Genomic DNA, 15,458 nt, shown 5'->3' with positions numbered 1-15,458 from the left:
AACCACCCTCCATTGCTCATGAAGTCCTGGGTGCCAGCAGCATCTCTGCATCCCTCAGCAGTTCCTCCCTCTCCAGCAAGCAGGAGAGGTTTGCAGGCAGCAAACAGCACACACATCCTTTCATTTCATGCCTTATTACCTGAGCCACACATAGGGATCACTCCCATCAGCACCCAGAGAACAGAAAACACCTATTTTTTTCCAAGGATATACATCTGAACACTTTGAGACTCCAATAACAAAGCAGAGGAGCTAATTTAAAGAACGAAGAACTGGAGGGGGAGGGGGGGGAAGAAGAGGAGAGAGAGGTAAGAATCTAAATTGGGTTGTTTGGGGATTTTATTATCATTATTTTGCCCCGCCATTTTACAAGTTTGTTAAACCAACACTGTGTTTAAGTTGCTGAAAGCCGAGGCTGGTTGTTGAAAGCTCCGGGCTTGAGCGAGCGCAGCCACCGCTAAAACCCAACATCGCAGCGCCACCTGCAGCGACCGCGCTTGGTGGCAGCCCCAAAATCCCTCAAACCGGGAGAAACCTTATTTAAAAAAATAAAATAAATAAAAAAAAAACAGCCCGGGGAGAGGGTTGCTAACTTATAATCTTGTTCCTCCAGGTCTCTTTTTCACCCTCTTCTGCCACCCAGTCTTTCACGTCCTTCCAACTCGCCCCTCTCTGCTGAGACACGAAAGAAAATTGGCCCCTCCTGAGGAGCTGTCACCGTCCCCGCCGCTGACAAAGGATGTCTTCATCGTGCTGGTGGAGGCGGGAGGGGCGGGGGGGGGGAGGAAATTCATTGCGAGCCGGTTTAAAGCTCGTCCAGGGCTCTGCGTTGTCGCTGTGACATCCCAGGGAGGGACAGGTTGAGCTCAGTTCTTGGTCCGGGTTCTGGCTGCCGGAGGTGTCACACTACAAGATTTTGGCAGCTCTGCCGGCTTCTGGAAGGTTTGTGCCGATAGAAAATGAGACAGAGGTGCTGTCAAAAAGATGTAAGAGAAGTTCCCAGGGAAGAGGATTGTGTCACTTGGTCACCTGGTCACTGCCTTCTCTCTGTGTTTGTAGCATCTTTGCAGCCAATTTCTAACGAGGGGTGGAGAAAAAGCCCTTGAGAGGGTCCATCTCAGCCATTCTCCATTTGTGCTTTGTCCAATATCTCTTTGGAGTCCCGGGGTTTTGCACGTTGGCTTATCTGAGAAACCCAGGGTGTCCTGGCATGGACCAGAGCTGTGCAAGGTGCCCTTTCTCCTCTGCCACTGATTTGTTGCACAGCCTCAGGCAACTCCCTGAACTTCCCTGCTGATCCTTGCAGGGACAGGTGTGGGTTTTTTGGCAGGTTTCTTAGTAGGGCATTTATTAAATAACATTTTTTTCAGTTATCTAATGCCTCACCCTTCCCAGCCCTTTAGCAGACACAGAGCAGTGTCAAACAGAGGTGAGGTTTGCCTTCATTTTTTTCCCCCTACTTGTTTGGATGGTTTTTTGGGGGAAGCAAAATCTCCTTTCACACTGTCCCAGCGTTCAAACCCAGCAACTCACAGGAGCCTCAAAACCCTGCAGGGTCTGGCTGTCCCCTCCCTCTCCAGAGCTCCTTCCCATCGTGTGTGTGCCCCAGTCCATGCCAGCACCTGGATTCAGACACTAGTTCACCAACCTCAGCTGAGTTGCAGGAGGATTTCCAGAGTTATTCAGCCCAAATTTCCTCTCTTTGTTGTAATTTCCTTACTTTTTTCTCCCTTCTCTGTCCCCTCCCATCTCCACCTTACCAGCAAGGTGCCATGGCAAGTGGAGCCTGTCTTTCCAAGTAGACCCAGGGATAAGAAGGATGCTCATCCCACATCCCTCGTCCACCCAGAGGGGGATTTATGATGTACTGAGGCCGACAACATCATCTGCACATCTTCCCAACCCACCCACCCTCTCCCCGTCCCAGCCTCCCCCCTCCCCGCCAAATCCGGAGCCGTCCCTCCACTCACCCTCTGCCCTCCCCCTGGGAACTCCCCAGGGAACGATTTTTCTCCCTCTCCCTTCAAATATTTGCCGACCATTATCGCCGCCGGTCACACCCAGGCTGTCGTTTCGTCCAAACAAAACAGAAGGGGGATGGACAGGGGAGAGGGGCAGATGGACAGGGGCAGGCTGAGATGGGAGCCAGGGGAGCAGTCAGCCCATAATGATAAGGGGAGTATAAAACACAGGCTGGGGCTGTCGAATTAAATGAGGGGACGCCTGAGAGGGGCTACTTTAAACCGCGGGAGACGAGTGAAAGGGAGTAATATTGGGAGCAGGCAGGTGGAGTGATAAGATACAACCAGGGAAAGTCAGACAAACTCATTGTTGTTTTGGTTTTTTTCATTTTGGAGGACAATAACGATAGGAAGAGCAATCAATCCCTGCTCCGGAGGGCTGGAGAGCACTGAGGAGAAGATAAGGAGAGGGGAGGTTTTGGGGGTGGAGGGATGAGGTGGAGAAATGGGTAGAGAGGCAGAGGAAAGCAGGTCAGGGTCATGCAGGAGGAGCAGGAGCCTGGGAGGTGAGAGAAGAAGTGCCTAATCCAGAGATTAGGGCTTTAATTTGGGATTTCAGAACCTGGGTCAGACTTGCTGCTGTGATGCAGCTCCTGGGGGATGCTCCAGTGGGTACCACAAATGCAGGAGGCAGGATAGGAGCCAGGCTAGAGATTTTCCCAGGATGACCCAGCCCTGCCCAGCCCTTGCAGTTGGTAATAATCTAGAAAGGTATTTTGGGAAGTTTACCTCCCTCAGACATTGAGAAAAGATATGCAGCCTACAAAATACACTTTGCAGCCTACAAAAATCTCCCAGCTAATTATGGACGTCACTCGTGGCTACTCCTCAATAGGGATATTTATAAAGCCTCTTTCCTACGTAGCTTTGGCATTTTCCTCACTCAGGGAACATCCACCCAGCCACCCACTCCCAAAAACTTTCAGGGCTAAAATCATCTCACTGCCTGTCAAACTGCCCCAAATCAGCAGTGGGCTCTAATAGGCAGCACACGGGGAAAGGTTTGTTTTCTTAGAACACCAGGCTCCAAGAAAATAACAGAAAATTATACAAACCAAGCCCAACATTTGTGATTTTTTTGTTGTTGTTGTTGCTGCAATTCATGATTTTTAAGCCAATTGCATGAGGATAGGAGGGAGGGAGGAGGGGGGAAGGCTAGCCCATATTTTTTAGCATGTGGGGTTGGCAGCACACAGAGTTACCCACTTAGGGAACGTGGGAGACAGAGAGGGGGAGAAGCATAAGCTCATCTTGGGATGCTGTGGGAACCCCAGTGAAGAATAGCTATTCTTATATGTCAGCTCCATCACCATGGTATCAGAGAGGAAGAACAGAAGGAGAAATGACAGAAAACAGGGGGGAGTGGAGCAGGGTGACTGAAGACATAAATGGGAAGGGGAAGAGAAAGACATTTGCCTGATGAACGAGATCACTCGTTAAATAGTTGGTACACAGTCACACCAGCACCCTGGGATTACAGACACCAAGGTGCTGCTGGGCCCTTTAAAAAGCACCCCTCAACGTGCTCCCATATTCACAAGAGTGTGTTCTCTCTCTAAGGCTGAAGTGGGGCTTGTTCAGCCAGCCCTTCCTAAAAGCTTAAAAAAAATATATATACACACGTATAACAACAGGCCAGCTGCCTTCTCCACTTTGTTTACTGGTAGGACCTGTACAAAACACATTGACTTGCTCTCCTGTTACTCTGTGCTGGGTGGATCCACCTGTGGTGAAAACGTGCAAGAGAGCAGCTTTGAAGACCTGTGACCCCTTCACAGTGCTATTAACTGATGGTGCAGCACCTGCAGAGTACAAATTCTAACCTTTTTGCCCTCTAAACCCATTTTTTTTTAGCTCTTTCCACCTCTGAGTGGATACAAATTGCCAAGCAGATCAGGATGTTGGTCTGGAGTTCAGCCTTTGACTGTAGACAATGAGGGTGTTGGGAGCCACCACCCAGTCACAGAAGTAAAATTTGGGATAAGAGGCTTCCCCTCTGTAGGTGAACACCCTCGGAATTTCTCTGTTATTCCTGTGGATGTTCCCATCACCAGCATTTAATTTGTGTCTAAACCATGCTGAGATCTCCACCTCTCTGCTTTCTCCACTTCCCAACCTCCTGGGAAGAGCTCCTTCATTCAGGGACAGCAGAAGGAGAAATGACTGACCTTTCTCACACTCATGATTATTTTGGTTATTTTCTACCACCCAAACCATCATGTGCTCATGTAGGGACTCTGTCCATCCCAAACTCCTCCCAGGTGGGTGTTGGGCTCTTCTCTCAGGCAACCAGCAGGAGGACAAGAGGGCTTGACCTTGAGCTGTGCCAGGGCAGGGTCAGGTTGGACATCAGGAAGGAATTTTTTCCATGGAGAGTGCTCAGCCATTGGAATGGGCTGCCCAGGGAGCAGATGGAGTCACCATCCCTGGAGGTGTTTAAGATGAGACTGGATGGGCTGGAAACCACGGTAGGGTTGGAGCAAGGGTTGGACTGGTGGATCTCGGAGTTCTTTTCCCATCCAGTTGATTCTGTGATTCTCTGACTCATATTTTGGACCATCTGCAACACCTACTTCTCTCCCATTCCTCTTTCCACCCAGACCAAGCTCTCTGGCTGCAGGGCTGCCTCACATCACCAAGTTGCTCGGCACTTGAGTCAAAGCCTTTGAAGGAAATGACTCAACATCATCCCTTCAAACCCAGGGCACCTCGAGCAGCTCCTGGCCCCGATGTCTCCATTAGGGCCTGTGAATTAAGTGGCTCCACTCCATCTCTTTGAAGCCATTTGACTCCTCACTCAACAACCAGGCAGCAGCACCCCTTTCCCCCCCCCTCCCTCCCCACCTCCTGGCACCTTTGGGCAAATCCTCACTGAAGGAATAACAGCTGCTGGAGGTGTAAGCTGGCCATGCACGTTGTAACCCTTTATTATCTGGGGACCCCCTCTCAAATGTACAGAGAGATAATGTTAATGGAATGATGCATTTGGTCTGATCTGGAGCTGTCTCAGAAAGATAAATGCCGAGGCAAAGCAGAAGCATTTAATCAAAAAATAAACTACCTCAATATGTTGTGTATTATTACTTTTTTTTTTTTCCCTTCCTAAAGAAGCAAAGCTTGGTCCTGTCACGGCATGTTATTTTGCCAGCATTATCTCTGTTATTTCTAAATAATTCCATTTAGTGCTGGTGATGGGTAGGAGGGCTGAGATACAAAATCAAATTAATTAGAGTGACCCAACAAACTCGTGTTTGCATTGCGAGATGCAACATGGCAGCAAATCTAGCTGAGAACAAATTGCATTCCAATTAATTTAAGGAAAAATAATTTGGGGCATATCAGGTTTATTTAGGATCAATTTTAATAAGCTAAAATAAAGTCAAGGCACTGGGTGATACCATCAGCCAGTCAAAAGCCAACTTTGATAGAGGTTTATACAGCTGAATGACAGTTACTTTCGAAGCCATTATTAGAAAAGCTGGGGTTTTTTGGAGAGGCTGGGACAATTAAAAGAGCACCTCAATTACAGCCTCTGGAAATATTAGTAATGAATAAATTATCCAGCAGGTTTGACCCTCCCTTCCTTCACATCATTTCCAAATAATTAAATTCCCTGCCATTTTTCGACACATTGTTTTAAACTCACCTGCAGCAGAGGACGAGTGGATCCAGTTGAGTGGTGAGCAGTGCTGCATGTTCTGATAGACCAGGTTTTGGGGGGAGTTTCTGGGGGGGTTTCCAAAACAAGGTTTTATTTTGCAAGTGTTTGTTTGGTTTTTTTCTGACATGCCCCTGACCCAGTGTTCCTGCACAGGTCTTTTCCCAACCTTAATGATTCCATGCAAAGGGCAGCACCAGATCCTGGATGCGTAAATCTTCACGACCAGAGAGGATGTGGGTGTGTTTGGCCACCTCCCACCTGCATCCCAGAACATCAGGAATAGACTCCTGGTGGGTTAAATCATCAGGAGAGGTTAAAGAAAATCAGATGGGCCTCAGGTGAAAGAGGTAAAGTCTGAGGTGGGATTAAGGATCTCCTCAGGATGTTCTGCTCTGCTCCAGCCCAGGGTCAGCTGTTCTCACTGAGACTCGGAGCACCTGGTCCAGGAGCTCAGTCCAGAGGGAATTTGAGGAGGATCATCTCCAGGGCAGCAGGTCTGGACCCCACAGGACTGCAGGCTGCACTCCCAGCCCTGCAGATACCACAGCCCCTCCTTCACCCACCACAGGAGTCACAGAATGGACCAGGACAGAGCCACAGCTAAAAATCAGGGAATCACAGAGTGGGTTGGATTGGATGAGACCTTAAAGACCATCTCATCCCACTGCCCTGCTGTGGGCAGGGACACCTTCCACTAGCCCAGGTAGTTATTAATCACAGTTTCCCCCGTGCTACACTTGCTGCACCAGAAATACCATTTCCTCCAGGGCACAAGCCCCAGTGCTCAGGGCTTGTCCCACCAGGGCACTTTTCTTAGCTCGATTTAAATGTTGCTTTCACTCCTTCCCCATTATCAGAGAGCTCAGTGTCTGATGGCCAATATTTGGAGGTACCTGTCTCTCCCCACTGAAGCCAAATGAGCACGAGATTGCCATCTGTACATGCCAGGCCACGAGGCATTGTAGAAATTTAAAGGCCTCTCAGTGATTTATGGCTCTTTAATCAAGGGCTTTTAATATTTAATTACAAAGCTACAGGAGTCGTCTTTATATCTGAAAAATCTGTTTGGGGGAATCGGGGAAAGTGAAACTCGACACGTCCTGCCCATCCTGGGACCACAGAGCAGAGGGAGAGAGGGTGGGCAACGGGATAAATAAAACACAGCTTCTTCCTGGTGGCTTTGAGATCCTGCAGTCATTTAAGGTGATAAATTAGCCTTCATTATCCTCAAGGAGCTTGAGAAACCATGAAAGACTCGTCAGAGGATCATGCTGAAGATGCAACAGGCAGCATCTTGCAGAGAAAATGTCCCATGCAGCACAAAAGATGGTCAAATGCAGAGGATGATGATCGAGGCCAAGCCTATCCTCCTCCCCATCCTTCCTGTGGCCCCCTGTGATGCTCCTCTGGCAGTGGGAGAGGGTTCTCCAAATTCCTGATGGGGCTGGGAAGGGGGAGTGCTTGGATTTGGGACACCTGCAGCAAGGTGATCATACCTGGCACCCAGCTCAGGTATCACCCCCCTGCAGATACCCCTCAGCCAACACTCAGGGGCTGCCATGCCTTGGATAAATGCCTAAATATTCCCTAAAAGGCTAAAAAGGATTTTTTTTCTTTCTTTTTTTTTTTTTCTGAGCATCAAAGGAGGCTTTGAGGTGAGCATCTTAAATATAAACATCTCCAGTTAAATGAGATGAATCCTGCCCTGTGACTGGTGTAGCAGAAGAAAAATGGCCCTGTGAGGTTCTTGCTGGGACACCTTGTTCATGGTTCCTGCTCAGTGAGCATTTTGTGATGTCTAAAGAGCAGAAAAACAGGGGGAAAAAAAGAAGGAAGAACAGAGTCTCTCCCCACACCCTGGGCAGGTGGTCCATGAACTCAGGTCTCCCACAGCCACAGGCTGAAAAAACACTTCTGCCCTTGCCAAAACAGCCTGGGAAGAAACTGCATTATTTTGCCTGACAATTTTATTTTGTGCCTGAAACAAAACCGATTGCCAGCTTAATGGCACTTGTATGCTGGCTGGTGGAGGTGGATCTGGGCATCAGGAGGGCTCAGCTTTGCCCTGGCAGGCTGGTGACCTTCAGATGGGAGCATATCCCTGCTTCCACCGCTTCTCTTCTCAAGTTTGGACTCAATTTTGGAGCTGTTTGCATCCAGGGCTGCCTCTCATTATGTATGTGGGTGCTGCCTGCCACAGCAGAGATGTGATCTTGCTTGTGGCCTCTGCAGCTCCTCTAGTACAAATAATAATTTCCATCCCATCTATTCTTTTGTTTGCTACTGATCTATATTAAACAGTTGGTGATGACTACATTTATGGGTGATTATTGCACTTATGCTGTGTTAAATCTAAATGTTTGTTTATCTTTATGTGGTCTCAGTGTATATGTTTGCACGGCTTTTAACTTTATGTATTGCAGAGTTCCTTAATTATGAAATCAATAAATTTTTTAAACTTGTGGCTGTTGCACAGACAGAAAACCCCCACACACACACTGTCCGTGGCTGTTTGTGACAGTGATCCTTGTCTTGAGCTTGTGGCAGAACACAGAGCTCAGCTACAGGAATAGATAGTTTGGTTTTGTTTTTTTTTTTTTCAGTTTGTTTGGTGGTTGTTTTTTTTTTTTGTGCTGGTAGCAATTAGTTCTTTGTTAGCTTGGCTCGTCCTCTAGTTCTTATCAAAGCCTTCCTCCTGCAAGCTGTTCTCATCTCCCTGGAGGCTTGTGGACTTCCATGAAAGCCATGACCTGTGAAGGTCAATGCCCAGCGGTGCCTGTGGAGCCAAGGAGATTCCACAGGCACCAGTGGACAGAGGGATTCAGTGCCCAGCTTGGCCATGGATGTTTCTTGACTCACAGGCCACTGACAAGGATTCATTCCAGACTTTCAGTAGCTCAGTATAGAAGCCATTCCCTGTGTCCTGTCCCTCCAGGCCTTGTCCCCAGTCCCTCTCCAGCTCTCCTGGAGCCCCTTTAGGCCCTGCAAGGGGCTCTCAGGTCTCCCTGGAGCCTTCTCTTCTCCAGGATGAACATTCCCAGCTGTCCCAGCCTGGCTCCAGAGCAGAGGGATCCAACCCTGGGAGCAGCTCCGGGGCCTCCTCTGGACTCTCTCCAACAGCTCCACATCCTGATGTTGGATGCCCAGAGCTGGATTCCATGTGGGATCTCACCAGAGCAGGGCAGAGGGGCAGGATCACCCCTTTCCCTTACTGCCCACGCTGTGGGATCAGTCCACAGAGGGGTTTGGGGCTGTCAGCACACAGGGCTGGGTCATGTGGAGCTGTATGAAGGAATTAGGATTCGCTGAGCATCAAAATCATCTTTCCACCATTCTGGGAGCAACACACAACACCCAAAGCACCCATTTGCTTGATTTAGGCTCTGCTCCCACTCCTGTTTCCCCCTGGCTGTGCCTCCGCTTCCCTCGTGGGGTTGTAGTAACACGGGAGCACGTTACAATCATCAACATTTCTCCCACTCCCGAGAGTCCTGAAGCTCCTCCAGACGATTAAAACCTGTGAATTGACAAATCCATCAGGCAGTGCCCACTGCCCAGCACTTGGTGCTGCCTGTCACTGGTGAGGAGCTGCCAGCCTCCCACGAAGCAGGAGCTGTAGCCACTCATGTAAACACGAGCTAATCAGCAACCAGCATTAGAGAAGTGTAGTCAGGTGGTGACCCCAATTTCTTTTATTTCAGGCTGTATTTCTCAAGCAGCAGCAGCAGCAGCTCAGAGCAGCTCTGACTCTTTCTTTGCCACTTACATCTAATTAGGATCCATGCCCACAACGAGCAGAAGCATCTATAATTAAACCAAACCACAGTGCAGGGGTGAGTTCGCTGAGGTGGCTGAGTGTGGCAATTTTTGGCGTGGTTGGAGGCCAAATGTTTGGTGGGAAATGACCACAAAGCCTCTCACTGTGGACAAAGAGCTGCTGGGAGTGGGGGCACACACTCCTTCCCAAAGTGCTGCCCAAAGGATGGGTCTGGAAGGGACATCCTGGAGTTGCTAGAGATGCCACAGCCAGGATTTTGGTTAAACCCTGTGCATGGGCTTAACCAAACTGCCAGTCAGCCCCAAGCTCAGCATCTGTAGCTTAGCAGTCCTGTTTTACCACCGTTTTGGGGGTAAAAATGAGGAAGGAAAGCAGAGCCATGTTAGCACACAATGTTAACTCTCCTTAAAATTGTGATATTTACACCAGTATGGGTGTATTCTCTGTCAGTACAGGTAAATTCACGCCCCCCACACACATCTAATTAATAATTACAATATGATGTTTGGGAATGTGCACGTCTGAGGCCAACCTAGACCACTGATTTAATCTTTAAAACCCCATCTTTAAGCACGCAGCGATTCCACCCCTAGAAAATATCAACACAAACATGTCAAATCTCACGCAGGCTTGCCTGAGATTGGACAGATGATTCACAGAATCGTTAAAAAGGAGGGGAAAAAAATCACTTCACTTAGCCAAAATTTATTTGGTATCACCACACAGCTCTCAGTCTCTCCAGCACCAACCTGAAATCACCTTTCTCGTGTTAAATCAGGAATAGCGAGGGGTTCTAATTATGGCTGAAAACCGGGGAGAAGGAACTCCAGATCCAACTGCAACTCTAAGGGAAACGTGGGAGCACAACTGACATCCAAAAGCAGCCTGTGGATGTAAATCCCTGCTTGGAGCCGAAGGCAGGAGTCAGGTGCTTCCAGGTCCCTTTGGTCAGAAATGTGATATTACGACTCACTGGAAAACCTCAATTTTGTTACAGCATTAAAACACACCAGTGGCAGAGAGGCATCCCAGGGACTGGGTAATTTGAAAAAGACACATTCCAGCAATTACCTTTTTTTTTTTTTTTTTTCCTTTTTTCTTTTTTTTTTTATTCCCCCCTTTGAAATAAAAGCCGATCTTAATGGTTTCAATTATTTTTCGTCCAGTTTGCTGCCCTAGGACGGTGCGGAGTTTTAAGTACGGGCAGGAAATAATTTCCAAGGGGACATTAAATGCGTGTTCGTGGAGTAAAATATGTATAAATGCAGACCCCGAGAAATGGACTGCAAAGCATTTTATGGAGCTAATTCCATCAGGGGAGGGAAGGAGCCCACAGGTTCACTTGCACAGTTTGTAAGGTCAGTGCAATCCCTCACTGGGAATTATTTGCTTCTAAATAACTGTTGCCTGACTATTTTTCTGAAGCAAATCCCGAGTCTTCCAGGTGGAAACTGATACTGGGCTAAAAGCTCCCCTGCACACAACCTGCTTTCCCTCACCCAGAGAGGAAATGTGGGCCTCCTGAACGTGAAAGTAGAATCCAGGAGCTCCAATATTCCTGGTACTGGGAGATGTCAGGAGCTACAAGTCTGCTGGGTGATATTGGGAAAGACTATTCCAACTCCAGCCTGCCTCCTCCTGCAAGAGCTGCAAGGAAATGTTTCACATAACTCAACCCACACTGTTTTAAGAAGTCAATCCAGGAAGGTATTTGAGGTTTTGATAGTTTTCCAAAGGCAAGGCAGGTTTTTTTAAAATTTTTTTAAATTTTTTTCTTTTCTTTCTCAATCTGGAAGATGTCTCCTGAGACAGGAAGATGACTTCCAAGCCGGCTCTTGAACCATTTACGCTCCACGTGCTTCCAGATGAACTCCCTGTGAATCCTGAGGCTTCAGGCACTTGGCCAAAGGGAGCTGCAACCTGCAACCCACAGGTTACTCCTCACACCCCACCAATTCAGCCACCCTGAGGAAACTGGGACGGATCTGCTGATGGAATTGGGACAGGTTGCAGGGCTGGTAACACCCACTCACCTGAGCTCTTACTGGGGAGAGCTTTCATATGAGGACATCACCATCCCCAGAGAAATTCTGCTGACAGAGTGGCCAAATTAACAAATTCCTGTGATCAGGTTTCTTCCCTGTGGAGACTTCATGGACAGTAACAGAGTGACTTAGATGAACAGGGGATCCTGCTCCAGCAAAGTCAAAGCTTCCCCTAGGACTGAAATCCGTGGGAATTTCAATCAACAGGCAGCTATTTTGGATACTCAACCCATTAAAATTCATAATTCCCTTTGTAAGATTGGTGCTGTACTTAGCCAGGACAGAAAAATGTTGATGGGACACTCAGCAGAGGTTCTCTGTGGTCATTCAGTTGGCCTTAAATTCCATGGCCATTATCCTTAGGGCAGTTTCAGGGGGATAAATCACCCTCGCTGACTGATCAATCCTGCCAGAAGCTCAGAGACTGGAAGAGGCACAGCAAAGATAGATGGCTCTGTGGTTAAAACATGGGTTTATACCAACAGGAAGAGCAATTCCTGCCACATCTTCCACTGCAGCCTCACTGCAGACCGAGTTAGAGGGGTTTGGGTATTCGGACTAAAAACTGCTGGAGAGCAGGAGGCTGCACCTCCCAGAGGGATGGAAAGGCATTTGTGCTGGCTATATGTAAAATTTACTGCAATGAGATGAATAACAACAATTATTTCCTTTCTTCAGCTTTTCTGGGGTTGGTAAAACCAGGGAATCTCTGGCTGAACTGGACTCTTCCACTCAGAGAGCACAGGATTTAGCCAGGCTCTGGCTGAGGATGCTGCACAGACTTGGGAATACATGATGGAGACGAAGCTACAGCCCCTTTGGCCTGCCTGGGATTTGGTGCCTGCAAGAAAACAGGGAATTGGACCTGGCACTGATCTTTTCCTTTATTTTAGCCTGTTGGGAACCAAAATACCTGCCTTTTACTACACCTGAGTCCACACGACAATGGGGTCTTCTCCTCCCTGGCTGAATCTCTCTCAGCTCCCTGTGGGAGGTAAAGATGACCAGGATGGATCCTCCCCATCTGAGGGGATCTGCACCCAAGGGGTGTTTGTGCTTCCCTCTGTCTCATGCTCTTTTCCATTCCCTGCATGTGCCGCTCGCCTGTGCCAAGCCAGTGATGTAGTGAAGCTAAAAACTCACTGATGCATATTTATGAACGCCAGATAATATGTTAATTACGCTTTGCAAACACATTTGATTAAAAACAACAAAAAAAAATCAAACCAAAACAACAAAAATCACCAACACAGGGCCACCTTGTTTTGAACTGTGCTCTTCCCAGTCTCTCCAAGGAGGAGGTTTTGCCTGGTACAGGTTCTGTGTGTCAGCTCCTGTTTTGTCCACCCACTCCCATAATTTGTTTCAGATTTTTGACAGAGCCATAACTTGTTCTTTATTTCAGATAGGCCATAAGTTTCTGCTCTGAATGAACCTCTGTGCCTTGGAACTGGTTCTCCTGAGGTTGTCTCTACATCTGCAGAGTCCTCTTTGATAGGAGCTGTTCCCAAATGGATTTGCAAATATACTGTCAGGAATTATGGCAAGATTAAATGCCTTTTTAAAGCTTCATGGCTGAAATAAACACAACAAAAAGCAAAGAAATATTGTTTGGGGTGGATTTGATCAGAACTCATTCTTCTGAAGGGGAACTCCAAGACACCTGGAGAGGGACTTTGGGCAAGGGCATGGAGTGACAGGACAAGGGGAAATGGTTTCACACTGGTGGAGGGCAGAGTTAGATGGGATATTGGGAAGAAATTGTTCCCTGTGAGGGTGGGGAGGCCCTGGCACAGGTTGCTCAGAGAAGCTGTGGCTGCCCCTGGATCCCTGGAAGTGTCCAAGGCCAGGTTTGGACAGGGCTTGGAGCAACCTGGGCTAGTGGAAGGTGTCCCTGCCCAAGGCAGGGGTGGAACTGGGTGATCTTTCACGTCCCTTCCAACCCAGACCATTCTGTGATTTTGTGACTCTCAGACTCACGAAGAACTGGAAATAAGTACAACCAGTTAGATGCATGTTGGCCACAACAAACTCTTCCCTTTCACCTCTAAATATCTTTAAGAAATGAAAATGTTGACAGAGAAGGGCCATTCTCTCTCCTTACACTCACAGATACCCAGCTAGGTAAGGTTGTGCACCTTGACTGTTAAAAGAGATCCTATGTGGGCATCCAGGGACCATCTTAAATTGGATTCAAAGCAGGGATTTAAACAGGGCTCTATCCTCTTTCAGGGCAGTTCTACTGAGAGACAGAAGATCAGGCAGTGTGGGGTGTAATGTCTGCAGGTGAGAGAGTTTGGAGTGTGAGGAGGGGCTGCAGTGAATTCACATGGCTTCGAGTTCATCGCATTCCCACAAAAGGCTCTGCCCCGTCACACCTCCAGATTAGGGGCAGTGGCTCAGAAAGGATGTGGAGAAAAGAGGGTTATGTTCTGAAGAGGTCACCTAAATGGCATTTGGCATCTTCTACCTGCCCTCAGAGCAGGTGTGGCCTTGGTCAGCCTGAAAAAAATCCCCAGAGCAGCTGCCATCACCTTGTTACACCCTAGGGAAGAGTCTCCAAGCAGGAATCAATGCCCTCAGAGGGGCCTGGGGCTGCTCACCATGGTGCAGTCAGAGGCCTTGGCCCAGCCTTGGCTTTCCAAAGTGGGATACATTCCCATGAGGTGATCAATTATTACCTAAAAGTCCATAAACAAAGAGCAGTTCCCAACATTTTGCAGCAGCTCCAAACTGGACACGAATGCAGGGATTGTATCTTTCCACCTGCAGCTGAGCCAGGACAGGCTGCCTGAGCTGCAGAGGTGTTTCCAAACCTTTTTTAGTCAAGCACCAAGAAAAGATATTCAAAAACTCTTTCTGAAATTGATTCTGTTGTGATCACAGAATCACAGAATCACAGAATCACAGGCTACGCTGAGTTTGAAGGGACCCACAAGGAGCATCAGGTCCAGCTCTTAGCCCTGCACAGGACCATCCCCAAGAGTCACACTGATGTTACAACAGAACTTGAAAATAGAGGTAAAATTCACTAACTGCTTTGATTTCTCCCATTTTATTTGTTTGTCCATTTGTGGGTTCAGGCTTGTGTGGATTCATACAAAAGGGAAGGTTTGAAATCACGTCCCAGAGCTTCTCTGGGGATCTGTAGCAACACTCAGAGACCCATCTCTCCATCCAAAGGCTTTGCAATGTCCCCACAGTGTTTGCATCCCCATGGCACTGCTTTTCCCAGCCCTTTCTGTCCTGGAGGAGCAAAAAAAAAAAAAAAAAAACCCAAAAAAAAAAAACCAAAAAAACTGGAGCAGGATGAGAAAAATCCTGTGAAAGGGAAAGAATGATTCCTGGCCGGGTTCCATCCATCCGACTTTGTGTGTCATCAGTAGGGGATGCGTAAATCTGAACGAGTTGTCTAGACAGGCTTTTATAGCCGATGGAGAGAAAGAAGAACTTCCAGGGTGCAATTGAGCCCAGCTGGGAGAGATGAATTGAGCTCCAGAAGGATCCATCCCTCTTCTCCCGGCCGTAAAGCGACGTGGCGGCGATAAAGCCGCTCAGACATAACCGCCCACCTCTCGGCGAGCTGCAGTCAGCTGTGAAAAAGTCCCACTCAAAATAACCCACAAACAACTGCCAGCTTCCCTGAACAGAAATTAGGGAACAGAGTAGGAGCATCCAAGGGGAGAGAACTGCGTTGTGGCTGTCAGCTTCCCACCGACCTCAAAGCACGGTGAACTCATCTGACCTGCTCCAAACCATGGGTTTGATGCGCTGGATCAATTTAGGACAAGAATTGGGGATTGTGTTGTACCAGAGGGGTTGTGCTCGCTCAGGTTATGGTTTGGCAGCAGCAGAGAAGTTGGAAAGCATTAAAGAGAAGGCAAACCCCTGGTTTTGATTCACTGGACCAGAATTTAGGACCAGAATTCGGGATTGTGTTATACCAGAGGGGT

This window comes from Myiozetetes cayanensis, unplaced genomic scaffold (assembly GCF_022539395.1).
Source record: "Myiozetetes cayanensis isolate MyiCay16 unplaced genomic scaffold, myiCay2020 scf3, whole genome shotgun sequence".
Taxonomy (NCBI): Eukaryota; Metazoa; Chordata; class Aves; order Passeriformes; family Tyrannidae; genus Myiozetetes; species Myiozetetes cayanensis.
The sequence above is the reverse complement of the archived record's forward strand: the minus strand, read 5'-3'. Positions refer to the sequence as shown.